The sequence below is a fragment of the Macaca thibetana genome, chromosome 2 (assembly GCF_024542745.1).
Source record: "Macaca thibetana thibetana isolate TM-01 chromosome 2, ASM2454274v1, whole genome shotgun sequence".
In the NCBI taxonomy this organism is placed as follows: Eukaryota; Metazoa; Chordata; class Mammalia; order Primates; family Cercopithecidae; genus Macaca; species Macaca thibetana.
Genome location: NC_065579.1, coordinates 33,772,801 through 33,789,542, shown reverse-complemented (window position 1 = coordinate 33,789,542; position 16,742 = coordinate 33,772,801). Strand labels below are relative to the sequence as shown.

Below are 16,742 nucleotides of genomic sequence, written 5' to 3'. Positions count from 1 at the left end.
GTAGTATGAATCTCTTAAGGGAACTGTGATGTCTTGAGGCATAAAGAGATGAAGATAAGTCAATGGGTTGTATCTACACAAAATACAATGACATGCAATATCTAGATATTACACCCAGAGCTTTCTTTTAGTCCCCAGCCTAAAGGGGAGATTCCTCAATGTCCAAGCAGCTCTAATCTGGGGCTGGTATTGCTCTCTCTAAAATTGGAAGCCCAGGACAGCAGGGTTTGTCCCTGTGGCTGTATCCCTATAGACATAGAGGGCATCTGCTTTGACTCCCTTTGTTATTTTCCCTCAAGGCAGAAATGGCAGGCCCTTGATGACATAACTGTACATCAGGATGCACAGAGCAAGTTTCTCTCTGTTCTCCACTAGAACCATAAAGAACAAGCTGGCAATGATTTCTGACCAATAGGAATATGACTCACAAGGAGTTTCAAACATTGTGTGTTTCTCTCACTACAACATGTAGCATATATTCTGGAAGAAGGCACTCTGATCTTGGGGTAACACACCTAATAAACAGTAGTCACTGAACATCAGAACCATCAGCTCCCCAGGAGAAACCATTAATGAGAGTGTCTGGATGCTTTTAGGCCCCAAATGGATGATTTCCCTGAGGACCTTCATATCTAACCGTGATAAAGGAAAAACACAGTGAGTGTGCTGACCCCTGCTAAAGGAACAAAATATCTTCAGGCACTGCATGAAGCTGAAATCTGGAAAACACAGCCTCTCTGGAAACACCTAACTCCTAGCATAGGCAAGGAGACCATGTCTACAAGGGGAGGGATGGGGGCAACCATCTAGATCTCTCTATTCCAATCCCATAGCACCCATTCATCCCAGTGTGAAATCTCTTCAGCAGAGCAGAAACACACAATGAGGCAGAGACAGACCAAACCAGCCCAGAGACCTAAAAGTGAAAGTCTTCACTGATCTCAAGGCAGTAAAATGAAGCCCTTCGGAAGAAAACCCAAGTGCCATTTCTCCCCACCCTCATTCATGCCTTACTCCCCTGTAAAATGGTTCCAACTCTCCAGAAAAAGGGAACTGATTAACACACAGTATACTTGGTGTCTTTGCACTATTGCCCAAACATAGAAACATAAACATATGTAAGAAAACTGTATCCTTCTGCTACTGGAAAAACAAGAGCTTTAGTGGTAAATTTTGCTCCAAAATCTCTTCCGATGATCTTTGGTTTTGGGTGTTTCTGTCAGACTAAATATTTACTGCTTAAACAAACATAATATGAACTACCAACTAGCATTTACCAGACACACATTCAACACTCCTTATCCTCTTTCCTTGTTTTATTTTTATTTCATGATGATTATTATTTTTAAAGACAGGATCTCACTCTCCTGCTCAGGTTGGAGTGCAGTGGTGCACTCATAGTTTGCTGTAACCTCAAACTCCTGGGCTCAAGTGATCCTTTCACCTCAGCCTCCCCAGTAGCTAGGACTACAGGCATATGCCAGCACATCCTGATTTTGTTTTTGGTAGAGATGGGGTCCTACTATGTTGCCCAGGCTGGTCTCAAACTCCTGGCCTCAAACAATCCTCCCATATCAGCCTCCCAAAGTGCTAAGAATACAGGAGTGAGCCACCATGCCTGGCCCCTGATTTATTTTTATCTATAGTCTTTAATCACATTTTAGTATATTATATATTTGTATTTATTGTCTATTTCCTTCCAAAGCCTCACTAGACTGTCCCCTCCCTGAGAACTGAGACTTTGTTTTGTTCACTGCCTGAAACAGTGCCTAACATTGTCAGCATTCTATCCATTGACCAAAGACTGAATGAAGACATTCACGCTGTAGATTACTTATAGTAAACACTACTTTCTAATTTTTACAGACTAAATGATTCTATTGCTTAAGCACTTGGCTGATAGAAACTGCATCTCTATTTTTTACTATAGGACCTGAAGAGATAGGTCTTCAAATCAAAGTGACCCCCTTCCTGCCTGAGGAACACAGCAAGACATCAAGGCTCTCCTGCCCCAGCAGTGCCATGGTCCAGACAGTTTATTAAGACATCAGCCTTGCTTGCCTGAGGCTAGTCCTTCTGCTACATCTGGAAAGAAAGGTGAAGCAAGCTTGCCCTTGGATCAGAAAAAAGGAAAAAGCAGGGTGAAAAAACTGTCCAACTGTACCTTAGAAGGGTAATTTCAAACCTTGGTTTCACCAACTAAGGTACAACCATCAACCTAAATGATAAACCCCTCCCTTGGCCATCTTCAGCAATTCCACATCTATCGGGTGCATTTTTTATTTAGAGACAGGCTTTCACCCAGGCTGGAATGCAATGGCGCGATCTAGGCTCACGGCAACCTCCGCATCCCAGGCTCAAACGATCCACCCACCTCAGCCTCCCAAGTAGCTGAGACTACAGGCATGCACCACTATGCCTGGCTAATTTTTTTTATTTTTGTAGAGACAGGGTTTCACTATAATGGCCAGGCTGGTCTCCACCTCCTGGGCTCAAGCGATCCACCTACCTCAGCCTCCCAAAATGCTGGGATTACAGGCATGAGCCATGGTTCCCCTCCACCATCAGGTAAGTCGAGATATCCTTCACTGGAAGAACCTCCACTCCCTGCAGTTCCTCTAGATTCATCATCTGCATCAGGACTTATGTCTCTTTTGCTCAGGCCTGCAGATTCATGAGGGGCTTCAAATGTTGACTTTCTTTTTTTTTTCTTTTTTTTTGAGACAAGGTCTGGCTCTGTCACCCAGGCCAGAATGGCACGAGCTCAGCTCACTGTAACCTCTGCCTCGCAAGCTTAATCCTTCCACCTTAGCCCCCAGAGTAGCTGGGACCACACCCAGCTAATTTTTGTATATTTTGTATACATGGGGTTTCGCCATGTTGCCCAGGCTGGTCTCCAACCCCTGGATTCAACCGATCCACCAGCCTTGGCCTCCCAAAGTGCTGGGATTACAGGCATGCGCCACCCTGCCCGGACAAATGTTGACTCTTAATAAGAGCTCTAAACTGGGTTACAGCCTCTGTCCCTAAGATACACTGACAGCTTGGAAAGATGTTCACCACAGCTTTAAATGTGTGTCCCATTTCTGGGCCACCCCAAGTCTAATACACTAGGAATTAAAATGTATAATAATCTTGTCAGTTGTGTAATCTTACATTGTATTGCATTTTGGTATGTTAATTTTTTATCAAATGTAAATATTTAAAGCATATCCCATTTTTGTTGTCCTGTGTTACACAGTCTTATAGTTAAATAGGCCTCAAAAGAATGGAAGTGGCTCAGATCCTCTCAACTTTTAAGAGACCCTGATCTCTCTCATCCCATTGGCCCTTCTAATAGAGTTATTGGCATTCACATCCTATTTTCAGCCCAAATGTCAGTTCCTGAAGTACAAAGGCTGTGGCTGCTTCAGATGCTTGATGAATGACTGAAACTGCTCTCTGCCATTCTCATGGACACTGGAGAGTTAAGTTTGGTTAAATTGACAGCTTTTTCTTTTCAAAAAGAAAGAATACACATATACCTTTGTGTACACACAAGCTAGGAAACATCAAACTAATACATGGACAGCAAATAAAACCAGATCTAGCTCATGCCAGTTACAATGGTCTGTGAAGATAAAAAGATTTCTTCAGATTTACTTCTCAGCCAATTTGTGCTTTTCCTAGGGAGAAATTAAAAGTTTGTTAAATACCTATGTTTAGCCTTTTATTAATTTAGCCAGTGAAATTAAAGTACCGGTAGACTGTAATTAAATGAAGACATTTTGCACTTTGAATTAATGCTGCCATTGGAAATGTTGACATGTCTTAATAGTTGGTCTACATGTTACATTACCACCATCTACTGTTCATAATGGTCAATTTTTAAATAGTGACTTTTATTCTTATTTCCCTCAGTGAATCTTTTGTAAATTTAAATATCACATATACTTGTGACCACTAATTTCAATACGGGGCCCATGGTATCCAACATGGGTAGTATTTCCCAATTTGGGCTCCTTGGTACACTAATGCTAATAATAGTGTCCCGGGGGGTGGGGTAGGGGAGGGGAGAGGAGTTCGGTAGTGAAACATGTTTTGGAAATACTGCTTGCTACATCCAGGCTTAAAAAGTCACAATTTTACCCCAGCAAATTTAAGGATCTGAGGAGTTCTTCAGTAAAGAAACTGGTTCAATGTTGTGGTCCAAGCTTGTACAATCATGGAAATCTTTTTAGATATACCACCTATTAATATTTTTCAAGACATCAGAGTTTGGTGCTGTAGGGCTTAAGGTCAGAGGGTAGGAGCCTATTCCAAAAACTCATAGCTGCAAGTGTTTCATTCTATCAAATGTCAACAAGAAAACTAGACAATTTTACAACATAATTTCTGCTCATAACTTGCCACCAGGTTTACACTTTTCTTATGCTACCTTCAAGAAACATAGGATGGCAAGGTACCACTGTTGTCACTATCACTTCATAGCAGTTATTTCTGAAAGTGAAAAATCATCCCACCACTAGGCCTTAATAACAAGTTTACAGCAGAACTTCTCAAATGTTGCCAGCAAAACACCCCTGACAGTAAAGAAGGATAAATTCAAACCCCTGGAATGAGACTGCCAAAAACAGCACGTTTCTGAAATCTTGTATTTTATCTTAAAAATTCATGCAAGAAATAATGGCATGTTTGTGAAATGACAAATGTTCAGGGTTATCCACTGCAGTGGTATTTTTAATAAGAAAAGATTTAATATAACCCAAATGCACATGAACAGGAAAATAGTTAAATAAATTATATTACAACCATACCATGGAACATACTATTGAGTTTAAAAAAAAAAAAAAGAATGGGGAAATGCTCTACACACTAACATGGAAATATCTCCAAGATATTGTGTCACATGAAAAAAGCAAAACAAAAAAAAATCCCCCCCCCCAAAAAAAAACAGAAGTGTACAATATGCTAGCTTTTATCAGAAAGGGGAAAAATAAGAATCTGTATTCTTAAGTTGCTAATGTATGCATAAAGCAATTCTAAAAGGAACCAGAAGAAACTCTTAACAGTGGTTACCTTTCAGGGAAGAGGATGAGAACTCAGAAAAAGGGAGATAAGGATGAGGAGAAACTCAAAACTAGATCTTTTGATGTTTTTTGAGCCATGTGAATGCATAACCCATTAAAAATTAATTATAAAGTCAAAAATCATGCAAATGTTTTACTCTACTTCATAACATATTCAGATTTGTCTTAAGAGTTTAAGAAGCAGGGCATAGCTACTCTGGAGGCTGAGGAGGGAGGATCACTTGAGACCAGGAGTCTGAGACCAGGAGTTTAAGACCAGACTGGACAACACTGAGACTCTGTATCAAAAAAAATTGTTTTAATATATTTTTTAAAGGTTTTAAAAATTACCCATATATTTTCAGTATATAACAGTACATCTTAATCCATATTTAAACTCTGATTGGTAGGTTATCTGAGATATATAGGGTCTTGTGTGAAACATATGGGTTTAGGCCACTTAAAAGTTGCTTAAACATTTAGCCTTCATTCCATCTGGTAAACCAACATCAATAAAAAAAAAATCTGGAATCTCTACTAAAAAATACTTGTTCAACAGTTTGGGATTTTTATCTACAGGCTTGGGTATTTTAGACCTGGCAATATTAACCCCAGGAAGGGTCCCAGGACTCATGCTCAAAATTAGTACTAACTTATTTTGGAAGTAACTACAGAGAAAATGCCACAACACTGAAATGACAACCCAAAATGGAGAGTGTCACAGAGTTATGAGCACTGGTTGGGAGGCAAGAAACCTCAAAGGCAAACCTTCTGCTTTAAAATGTAATGTAACTGGAATTAAAACTCTCCAAGTATTTTCAAAATATTTTTTAAAGCTTGGTGATTATTTTTAAAATTAAGCAGTCTGGCTTAAGCCAAACAATTTTCTACTACATTTCCCAAATTTTAAAGAAGTAGGCTTCATTTGGTTATACTAATTTTTTTTGGAGGCGGGTCTCACTCTGTCACCTAGGATGGGATGCATTGGTGTAATTCTAGTTCACTGCAGCCTTAACCACCTCAGGCTACGGCAATCCTCCCACCTCAGCCTCCCGAGTAGCTGGGACAGACTACAGGCATGTGCCACCATGCCCACTAATTTTTTATCATTATTTGTAAAGACAGAGTCTCCCAGTGTTGCCCAGTCTGGTCTGGAATTTCTGGGTTCAAGTGATCCTCCTGCCTCAGTCTTCCAAATTGTTGGGATTATAGGCATGAGCCACCATGCCTGACCTTATTATATTTCATAGAACTTTTAATAAAATGCTTTCTATGTATGTGGAAAATATATGGCATTTTTATATGGTCTAATAAATAGATAAAATATAACTCAAATATAACTGATGAAACAAGCAAATGCAATATGATTAGTGTCAATAAAATGTACTAAAGGTTCTTGCATTTTATTCCAGAAAAGTTATTCTAGGTGTAAGTTTTATGTCCTTGTCTACCTCCTAAGAATGATTTAATAAACCAACAGTGTCATAAAAGTCTCCTACATTCTTTCAAATTGAAATTTTATTTCTAGGTATAAATGAGGCCAGAATTAAAAAGACAAACAGCATGAACAGATGAACCGTGCAGCACGACCAGCAGGGAGTCATTTGTTACTGCTTTCTTTGATTCCGATCCCGTCTCAGAAGGCTGTTCTCTGTGGAATCCCTTCAGAGAAACAAACAGGCAGTGGAGACCGCAAGGACTTAAAACTACTGCAATCTCCTGATGATCTGTTGGATATTCATAAGTGGCAAAATGATTCCACCTTTAGGTTTTATTTCAGTTGTAATAAAGAATTATGAATAATTGATCACTGGGTAATAAATTATTCAGGTAGGCACACAGTTTCCAAGGAATCCTGGAGTGAGTCTGGTTAATGGCAAAGCAGGAGCTTGAGGCAGCTGCTGAGGGGACACCCCCACATTAACCTCATGCTGCAGAGGCATGAGTCGTTAGTGCCTCTCAGTGTGGGCGTTTCAATAGAGGCCATATGAATGCCTTTTGAATTTTTTTATTTTTTGGACTGAAACACCTGTTTTATTTTCCCAATCTAAACAAAATTTCCTTGATGTTAAGTGTTGTCACAAGCAACAATTGTTTTTTTAAATTGTTTTTGTCAGTTATAACATGTAGTTAAAAGTATTCATAGATATATAGTTTAAAAAACAAAAAAAATCCTCAGAAGATCTCTACTTTTAGAAAATGCAGTTTGAACAGTATCTGGCAAATTTGGAGGATCATGTATTATTGTTATAAATAAGGCAATATAGGAAATAAAAACACAAAACTGACATCTTGGTTCTGCATCAGTTTATCTGACAAACTCTTGAAATAGATAGTTTAGTAGAAAATATACCTTTTACAACGTTGAGTAACATATATGGGCTAGTGGGCTTAACATGCCACTGATGGACACACAAATTAAGCCATTTGTGTGACATAAGTACATGTACCAATTAAAGAAATGACATATAATGTTTTAAATTGTCATCTAAAAGCAAGAAGAGTCCCAAAATAAATGATGTGTAGAGTGACGATAAAAGTGGGCTGTGTTAGGATAAAACTTTCATTCTTAAACTGCATACCAGTAGGACATATACCACCTAACTACTGCTGGTTCACAGGACTAGCAACCATCAATCGTCTCCTTGCTAATTGGTATAAAAACTGCACAGAAATATGTATCTGAAATTGGGTCTCTAAATTTGTCTCTAGATTCCACATAGAACATAATCATGCTGAGTCCATACCATGAGGTCGATTTGTTATTTTATATGGATTTATGCCCTTAATCTACATGGAATGTATAACCAGAGAAAATTTAAAATGTGTTTTAGAACCAAAATACTAAACTAACAAAACTTTTAGCTAACTACAGCCAAAAAACAATCATTGTTATTGTATGTACTATTAATTAGAAAACGCTATGCTAGTTCAAGCCTTAGGTTCAGGAAGTCAAAATGGACACCAAGTCCCCTGTAGGCAAAGCAAGTCAGCAGGCAGCTATCCTCCTTACAGTGCTTCAGTACACAGCTGCCAGCGTCTCAATGCAAGAGCTCAGAGGAGAAGCTGCAAGGTCAGGAGGGCTCTACTCCTCAGGCTGAAGTGACATGTAAATGATGCATCATTCCACTCAGAAGTTACTAGCCAGGACACACAAAAAAAGAAATGGTAGACAAGAGGCAGGACTAACTTGCAGCTCCCAATTGGACAGAGCAGTGCATGGAGACTCACATAGAGAACTTTTGCTCCAACAACTACCACAGGAACATACCAGGAAAGCCGAGAGGATCCACAGATCCTTTGAAGGAAGCGGATTGCTGCTGCAGGCACCTGGAGACAGCCAAAACACTGTGAGTGCCCAAAGTGTGAAAGAGGGATCGTCTGCCCCCAAACACACATCCTCACTGGGGAACCTGAAGGTCCAGATCACAGAAGAAGGATCTGACCTTACCTGGAGCTGAGACAAATTTAGAGAGCCAAGTGAAATACAGGTGTAGAAGCAGCAGCAGGAAGAGCCCTGTGGGCACTCTTGCTCCCCAGGGAAGCCGTTTCTGACTTTGTCTCACAGGGGTCCTTGGGGAGGGCTGCCAGAGGAACTGGGAAAAGACCACAGGGAGAAGGAAACTTCCAGCTGTACTTTGTAACCATTTTGACCAAACGCAATTTCCTGGACAGAACTTGGGGAAGCGGGTGAATAAGGAGTGCAAACACAGCACAGAAGCTGCGGCAGGTGCGGAAACAGAGAACCTGAAAGTCCTGCTTGCTTTCTCAGTGGGGAGGCTGGTAGCCTGGGGAAAGTTCTCAGCCCTGTTCACCCGCTGCCTGGAAATAAACTCAGTGCTATTGAGAGGACATGGTAGAAGTAAGACTGGCCTTTTGGGATACGTGGAAACTGCATGAGGCCTTTAATTACCGGTTTTCTCCCACTTCCCTGGTGACCTTAATGACGCAGCAGAGGCAGCCATAATACCCCTGGAAACATACTCCCACTGGCCTGAAAACCACACCCACATACCCCACAGCAGCCACAGCAAGCCCCACCCCAGAAGAGTCTGAGCTGAGACACACCTAACCTTGCTCCAACCTGATGGTCTTTCTCTACCTGCCCTGGTAGCTGAAGACAAACGACATAATCTCCTGGGAGCTCTATGGCTCCACCTACCACCTGATCCTTCCTATACTACCCCAGCTGATGCTCTCTTGAAAGCGCCACCTCCTGGCTGGAGGCCAACCAACACAAAACTAGCACACTAAAACTACAACCAAGGACTCTCACAGAGTCCACTTCACTCCCCTGCCACCTCCACTGCAGCAGGTGCTGGTATACATGGCTGAGAGACTGAAGATGGTTCACATCACAGGATGCTGTGCAGACACTCCACACTAGCAGTCCAGAGCCCAGTAGCTCTGCTGGGTGGTTAGATCCAGAAGACAAATAACCACTGCAGTTCAGCTCTCAGGAAACCACATCCCTAGGGGAAAGGAGAGAGCACCATATCAAGGGAACACCCCCATGAGACAAAAGAATCTGAATGGCAGCCTTTGAGCCCCAGATCATTTCTCTGACATAGTCTACTCAAAGGAGAAGGAACCAGAAAAACAATCATGGTAACATGAGAAAACAAGTTAACACCCCCAAAAGATCACACTAACTCATCAGAAATGGATCTGAACCAAGAAGAAATCTCTGAATTGCCAGAAAAAGAATTCAGGAGGTCAATTATTAAGCTAATCAAGAAAGCACCAGAGAAAGGTGAAGTCTAACTTAATGAAATCAAAAAAATGATACAAGATATGAAAAGAAGAAACTTCGGTGGAATAGAATACATAAAAAGCGATAACTTCTGGAAATGAAGGACACACTTAGAGACGTGCAAAATGCACTGAAAAGTCTCAGCAATAGAATCAACAAGTAGAGGAAAAAACTTCAGACCTTGAAAACAAGACTTTCAAATTAATCCAATCTGAAAAAGACAAAGAAAAAAGAATTTTTAAATAAAGCCTCCAAGAGGTTTGAGACTATGCTAAACAACCAAACCAAAGAATAACTGGTTTTTCCAAGAAAGAAGAGAAATCTAGAAGTTTAGAAAACACACTTGAGAGAATAATCAAGGAAAACTTCCCTAGCCTTGCTAGAGATCTAGGCATCCAAATACGAGAAGCTCAAAGAACACCTGGGTAATTCATTGCAAAAAGATCATTGCCTAGGCACACACTCATCAGGTTGTCTCAAGTCAAGATGAAGGAAACTATCTTAAGAGCTGTGAGAAATACCTAATGTAAATGACAAGATGATGGGTGCAGCAAACCAACATGGCAAATGTATATTTATGTAACAAACATGCATGTTGTGCACATGTACCCTAGAACTTAAAGTATAATTAAGAGAAAAAAAGAATCACTCTATTGGAAACCAGATATATATTCTGATTAAGGGAGGGAAAAAAGAGCTGTGAGGCAAAAGCATCAAGTAACCTATGAAGGAAAACCTATCATATTAACAGCGGATTTCTCAGCAGACACCCTACAAGCTAGACAGGACTGGGACCCTATCTTTAGCCTCCTAAAACAAAATTATTATCAGCCAGGAATTTTGTATTCAGCGAAACTAAGCTTCTTAAGCGAAAAAAAAGATACAGTCTTTTTCAAACAAACAAATACTGAGAGAATTCACCACTACCAAGCCAGCACTATAAGAACTGCTAAAAGGAGTTCTATATCTTGAAAACACATTTTCACAATACATCAAAATAGAACCTCGTTAAAGCATAAATCTCACAGGACCGATAAAACAAAAACAATGAAAAAATAAAAAGGTATTCAGGCAACAAACAGCACAATGAATAGAATAATATGTATCTCAATACTAATGTTGAATGTAAATAACATAAATGCTCTACTTAAAAGATACAGAATGGCAGAATGAAAAAGAATTCACCAACCAACTATCTGCTGTTCTCAGGAGACTTACCTCACACATAAGGACTCATGTAAACTTAAGGTAAAGCGGTGGGAAAAGATATTCCATGCAAATGGACACCAAAAGCAATGAGTAGCTATTCTTATATCAGACAAAACAAACCTTAAAACAGCAGCAGTTTACAAAGACAAAGAGGGACATTATACAATTATTTAAAAAAAAAAAAAAAACTTGTCTAAAAGGAAAATATCACACTCCTAAATATATATGCACCCAACACTGGAGCTCCCAAATTTACAAAACAATTACTACTAGACCTGAGAAATGAGATAGACAGCAACACAATAATAGTGGGGGATTTCAACACTCCACTGACAGCAACAGACAGGTTAGCAAGATAAAAACTTAATAAAGCCACATGACGTACTACCCAACAACTATGGAATATACATTCTATGTATAAGCACCTGTAACATTCATTCTCCAGGACAGGCCATATGATAAGCTATAGAACAAGTCTTAATAAATTTTAAAAAATTGAAATTATATCAAGTACTCTCTCAGATCACAGTGGAATACAATTGAAAATCCACTCCAAAAGGAACTCTCAAAACCATGGAAATACATTGAAATTAAATAACCTGCTCCTGAATGAGCATTGGGTCAACAATAAAATCAAGATGGAAATTTAAAAATTATTTGAATTGAACTATAATAGTGACAAAACCTATCAAAACCTCGGAGATACAGCAAAGGCAGTGGTAGAGGAAAATTCATAGACTTAAATGCCCACATCAAAAAGTCTAAAAGGGCACAAATAGACAATTGTCGATTTTAGATCTTTCCCGTTTTCTCCTGCGGGCATTTAGTGCTATAAATTTCCCTCTAAACACTGCCCTAGCTATGTCCCAGAGATTCTGGTATGCTGTATCTTTGTTCTCATTGGTTTCAAAGAACTTATTTCTGCCTTAATTTGTTATTTACTCAGTAGTCATTCAGGAGCAGGTTGTTCAGTTTCCACCTAATAGAGTGGTTTTTAGTGAGTTTCTTAGTCCTGAGTTCGAATTTGATTGCACTGTGGTCTAAGAGAGCATTTGTTATTATTTCTGTTCTTTTGCATTTGCTGAGGAGTGTTTTACTTCCAATTATGTTGTCAAATTTAGAATAAGTGCTATGTGGTGCTGAGAAAAATGTATATTCTGTTGATTTGGGGTGGAGAGTTCTACAGATGTCTATTAGGTCCACTTGGTCCAGAAATGAGTTCAAGTCCTGAATATCCTTGTTAATTTTCTGTCTTGTTGATCTAATATTGACAGTGGGGCATCAAAGTCTCCCACAATTATTGTGTGGGATTCTAAGTCCCTTGGTAGGTCTCTAATAACTTGCTTTATGAATCTGGGTGCTCCTATATTGGGTGCATATATACCTAGGATAGTTATCTCTTCTCGTTGCATTGATTCCTTTACCATTATGTAATGCCCCTCTTTGCCTTTTCTAATCTTTGTTGGTTTAAAGTCTGTTTTATCTGAGACTAGGATTGTAACCCCCTGCTTTTTTTTTTCCTTTCCTTTTGCTTGGTAAATATTTCTCCATCCCTTTGTTTTGAGCCTATGTTTGTCTTTGCACATGAGATAGGTCTCCTGAATACAGCACACCAGTGGGTCCTGACTCTATCCAGTTTGCCAGTCTGTGCCTTTTAATTGGGACATTTAGCCCATTTACATTTGAGGTTAATATTGTTATGTGTGAATTTGATCCTGCCATCATGATGCTAGCTGGTTATTTTGTTCATTCATTGATGTAGTTTCTTCATAGTGTTGATGGTCTTTACATTTCGGTTTGTTTTTGCAGTGGCTGGTACTGGTTTCTCCTTTCCATATTTAGTGCTTCTTTCAGGAGCTCTTGTAAGGCAAAATCCCTCCATATTTGCTTGACTGTAAAAGGTTTCATTTCTCCTTCCCTGATGAAGCTTAGTTTGGCTGGATATGAAATTCTGGGTTGAAAATTCTTTTCTTTAAGAATGTTGAATATTGGCCCCCACTCTCTTCCGGCTTATAGGGTTTCTGCAGAGAGGTCTGTTGTTAGTCTGATGGGCTTCCCTTTCTGGGTAACCCAACCTTTCTCTCTGGCTGCCCTTCACATTTTTTCCTTCATTTCAACCTTGGTGAATCTGATGATTATGTGTCTTGGGGTTGGTCTTCTTGAATAGTATCTTTGTGGTGTTCTCTGTATTTCCTGAATTTGAATGTCGGCCTGCCTTGCTAGGTTGGGGAAGTTCTCCTGGATAATATCCTGAAGTGCGTATTCCAACTTGGTTCCATTCTCCCCGTCTCTTTCAGGGACACCAATCAAATGTAGATTTGGTCTTTCCACATAGTCCCATATTTCTTGGAGGCTTTGTTTGTTCCTTTTCATTCTTTTTTCTCTAATCTTGTCTTCACACTTTATTTCATTAAGTTGATCTTCAATCACTGATATCCTTTCTTCCGCTTGACTGATTCGACTATTGATACTTGTGTATGCTTCCTTCACGAAGTTCTCGCACTGTGTTTTTCAGCTCCATCAGGTCATTTATGTTCTTCTCTAAACTGGTTATTCTAGTTAGCAATTCCCCTAATCTTTTATCAAGGTTCTTAGCTTCTTTGCATTGGGTTAGAACATGCTCCTTTAGCTCGGAGGAGTCTGTTATTATCCACCTTCTGAAGCCTACTTCTGTCAATTCATCAAACTCATTCTCTGTCCAGTTGTGTTCCCTTGCTGGCAAGGAGTTGTGATCCTTTGGAGGAGAAGTGGCATTCTGGTTTTTGGAATTTTTCAGCCTTTCTGTACTGTTTTTCCCTCATCTTCGTGGATTTGCCTACCTTTGGTCTTTGCTGTTGGTGACCTCTGGATGAAGTTTTTGCATGGTCATCCTTTTTGTTGATGCTATTGCTTTCTGTTTGTTAGTTTTCCTTCTAACAGGTCCCTCTTCTGCAGGTCTCCTGATAATTTCTGGGGGTCATTCCAGACCCTGTTTGCCTGGGTGTCACCAGTGGAGGCTGCAGAACAGCAAAGATTGCTGCCTGTTCCCTCCTCTGGAAGCTTCATCCCAGAGTGGCACCTGCCAGATGCCAGCCGGAGCTCTCCTGTATGAGATGTCTGTCGACCTCTGCTGGGAGGTGTCTCCCCATCAGGAGTCATGGGGGTCAGGGACCAACTTGAGGAGACAGTCTGTCCCTTAGCAGAGCTCAAACACTGTGCTGGGAGATCCACTGCTCTCTTCAGAGCCGGGAGGCAGGAACATTTAAGTCTGCTGAAGCTACACCCACAGTTGCCCCTTCCCCTAGGTGCTCAGTCCCAGAGAGATGGGAGTTTTATTTATAAGCCCCTGACTGAGGCTCCTGCCTTTCCTTCAGAGATGCCCTGCCCAGAGAGGAAGAATCTAGAGAGACAGTCTGGCTACAGTGGCTTTGTGGCGTTGCAGTGGGATCCACCCAGTTCGAACTTTCCTGGCAGCTTTGTTTACACTGTGAGGGGAAAACCACCTACTCAAGCCTCAGTAATGGTGAACACCCCTCCCCCTACCAAGCTCAAGCATCCCAGGTCGACTTCAGACTGCTGTGCTGGCTGCGAGAATTTCAAGCCAGTGGATCTTAGCTTGCTGGGTTCTGTGGGGGTGGGATCCGCTGAGCATAGACCTCTTGGCTCGCTGGCTTCAGCCCCCTTTCCAGGGGAGTGAACAGTTTCATCACGCTGGCGTTCCAGGCACCACTGGGATATGGAAAACAAAACAAAACAAAACAAAACAAACCCTGCAGCTAGCTTGGTGTCTGCCCAAACAGCTGCCCAGTTTTGTGCTTGAAACCCAGGGCCTTTGTGGTGTAGGCACCCGACGGAATCTCCTGGTCTGCGGGTTGTGAAGACGGTGGGAGAGACTGAGCTGGAATGCACTGTTCCTCATGGCACAATCCCTCACAGCTTCCCTTGGCTACGGGAGGAAGCTCCCCGACCCCTTGCACTTCCCGGGTGAGGCAACAGCCCACCCTCCTTCTGCTCGCCCTCCGTGGGCTGCACCCACTGTCTAACCAGTCCCAGTGAGATGAACCAGGTACCTCAGTTGGAAATGCAGAAGTCTTCTACACTGATCTCACTGGGAGACGCAGACCAGAGCTGTTGTTATTCAGCCATCTTGCCCTGGAATCACCTTTTGAATTCTTATAAAGTAGAAGTCTCCACTGAGTACTTCCAAGTACTCAATACTGAGTTCCTGTCCAAGTACAGTTATGAAATATTGAGCCCTCGCCTCTTCATCCATCATAACAGGCTATTATTACCAGCTGAACACAACTTTTGCTGCTGAAACTAGTGTTGAACTAAAAAACGGTCAAATTAAAAAATGCATACACAGATACACACCCTAAACACACACATACACACACATGCACGAGTATATATTTATGTATGTATACACACACACAAACACATACAGTGTTTTCATGGTTATGTGAGCTAGCAAAATAATGCCAAAATAAGCTTTATCTGGGGGAAATTATCTACTGTTGTCAGTTTTCAAAACCTTTTGAATATGTACTTACTCTCTGTAAGTTCAATAGTCAACTGCTTTAAAGCTTACTTAAAATGCAATTTCAGATATATGTCAGGTCCAATTCATATGGAACACGCAAATGTTTCTTTTTTTAAGTAATGTTAAACTGCCTTGCAACTCACATCTGTCATTAATCCTTCCTGTAATTTTGATTACTAAAGCAATTCTAAAAATAATAGAAACTACTCATTAGAGCTCAGTAATCTTTGCACCAAAATGTCTTTGAAATAGCAATATAAATTAAAAGCAGCTGATCACCAAATAGCAAATCCAATATCGTAAAAAGTGGATTGGCTGATATTATCCCCAAACTCACAGTGTATGCATTTGTATGAGCCTTATGAGATGAAAGACATAAGAAAAGAAGGAAGAGAGGAAATGTAGGGCTGTTGGGCCACAAATCTTCCTTGAATCTCCCCTGAAGGAAAGCAGCCATTGCTAAGTGATTAGATTTTAAAGGGTTTCTCAAAATTCAAACTAATAGGGAGGTGGAAACATCAACCAAAGTTTAATTAAAATGCATGTGGGAGAGACTGAGAAAATTGACACCCAAACACATTCTAATCAAAAATTCAATATTCCAAATTTTCCACTCTTAGAAAGTTGGAAACCTAGGACAATATTATCAACTACATTTTGAACTTCCTTCTTCACTTGCCCAATAAAGGTACCAAAAACAAAGCCTATAATTTTTCTCTGAGCTAAAAACAATAAAACTGGCTGGTATGAACCCAAGATTAAAAAGCAATACTCGGCTGAAACTGTCAAGTTTCATAATGATTATCATCAGTAACTGCAAATTCAGCCAGTTAAAAATCTTAAGGGTTTTCATATATCATGGTACAGGGTTTTTGCTTTTTCTAAACACAATTATTAAGGTACAATTGACATATAACACACTGCACATATTTTAAGTGTATAATTTGCCAAATTTTGATATATGTGTATACCCATGAGACATGACACCATCTCTACAATCATGATAATGAGCATATCCATCACCCCCATATGTTTCATCAGGCTCAGGGTTTGCTTTCTTAATAACTAAAACTTTGGGTGTTTTTTTTTTTTCCAAATAACTACCCAAATAAATACAGCACTACTATACTAATAAGTATGTTCTATAGCATGTCAAAGGTTCATAATTATTCATTCATGAGTAGCAGGTACTAGGGCTTATACGAGTATC

At 40.3% G+C, this 16,742-nt stretch overlaps 1 protein-coding gene across 14 annotated transcripts in view; it reads right to left on the bottom strand.

Moving 5' to 3' along the window:
• NEK11 (NIMA related kinase 11) overlaps positions 1–16,742 on the bottom strand; it is a 310,384-nt gene that overhangs the window by 280,094 nt on the left and 13,548 nt on the right. The window lies entirely within an intron of this gene.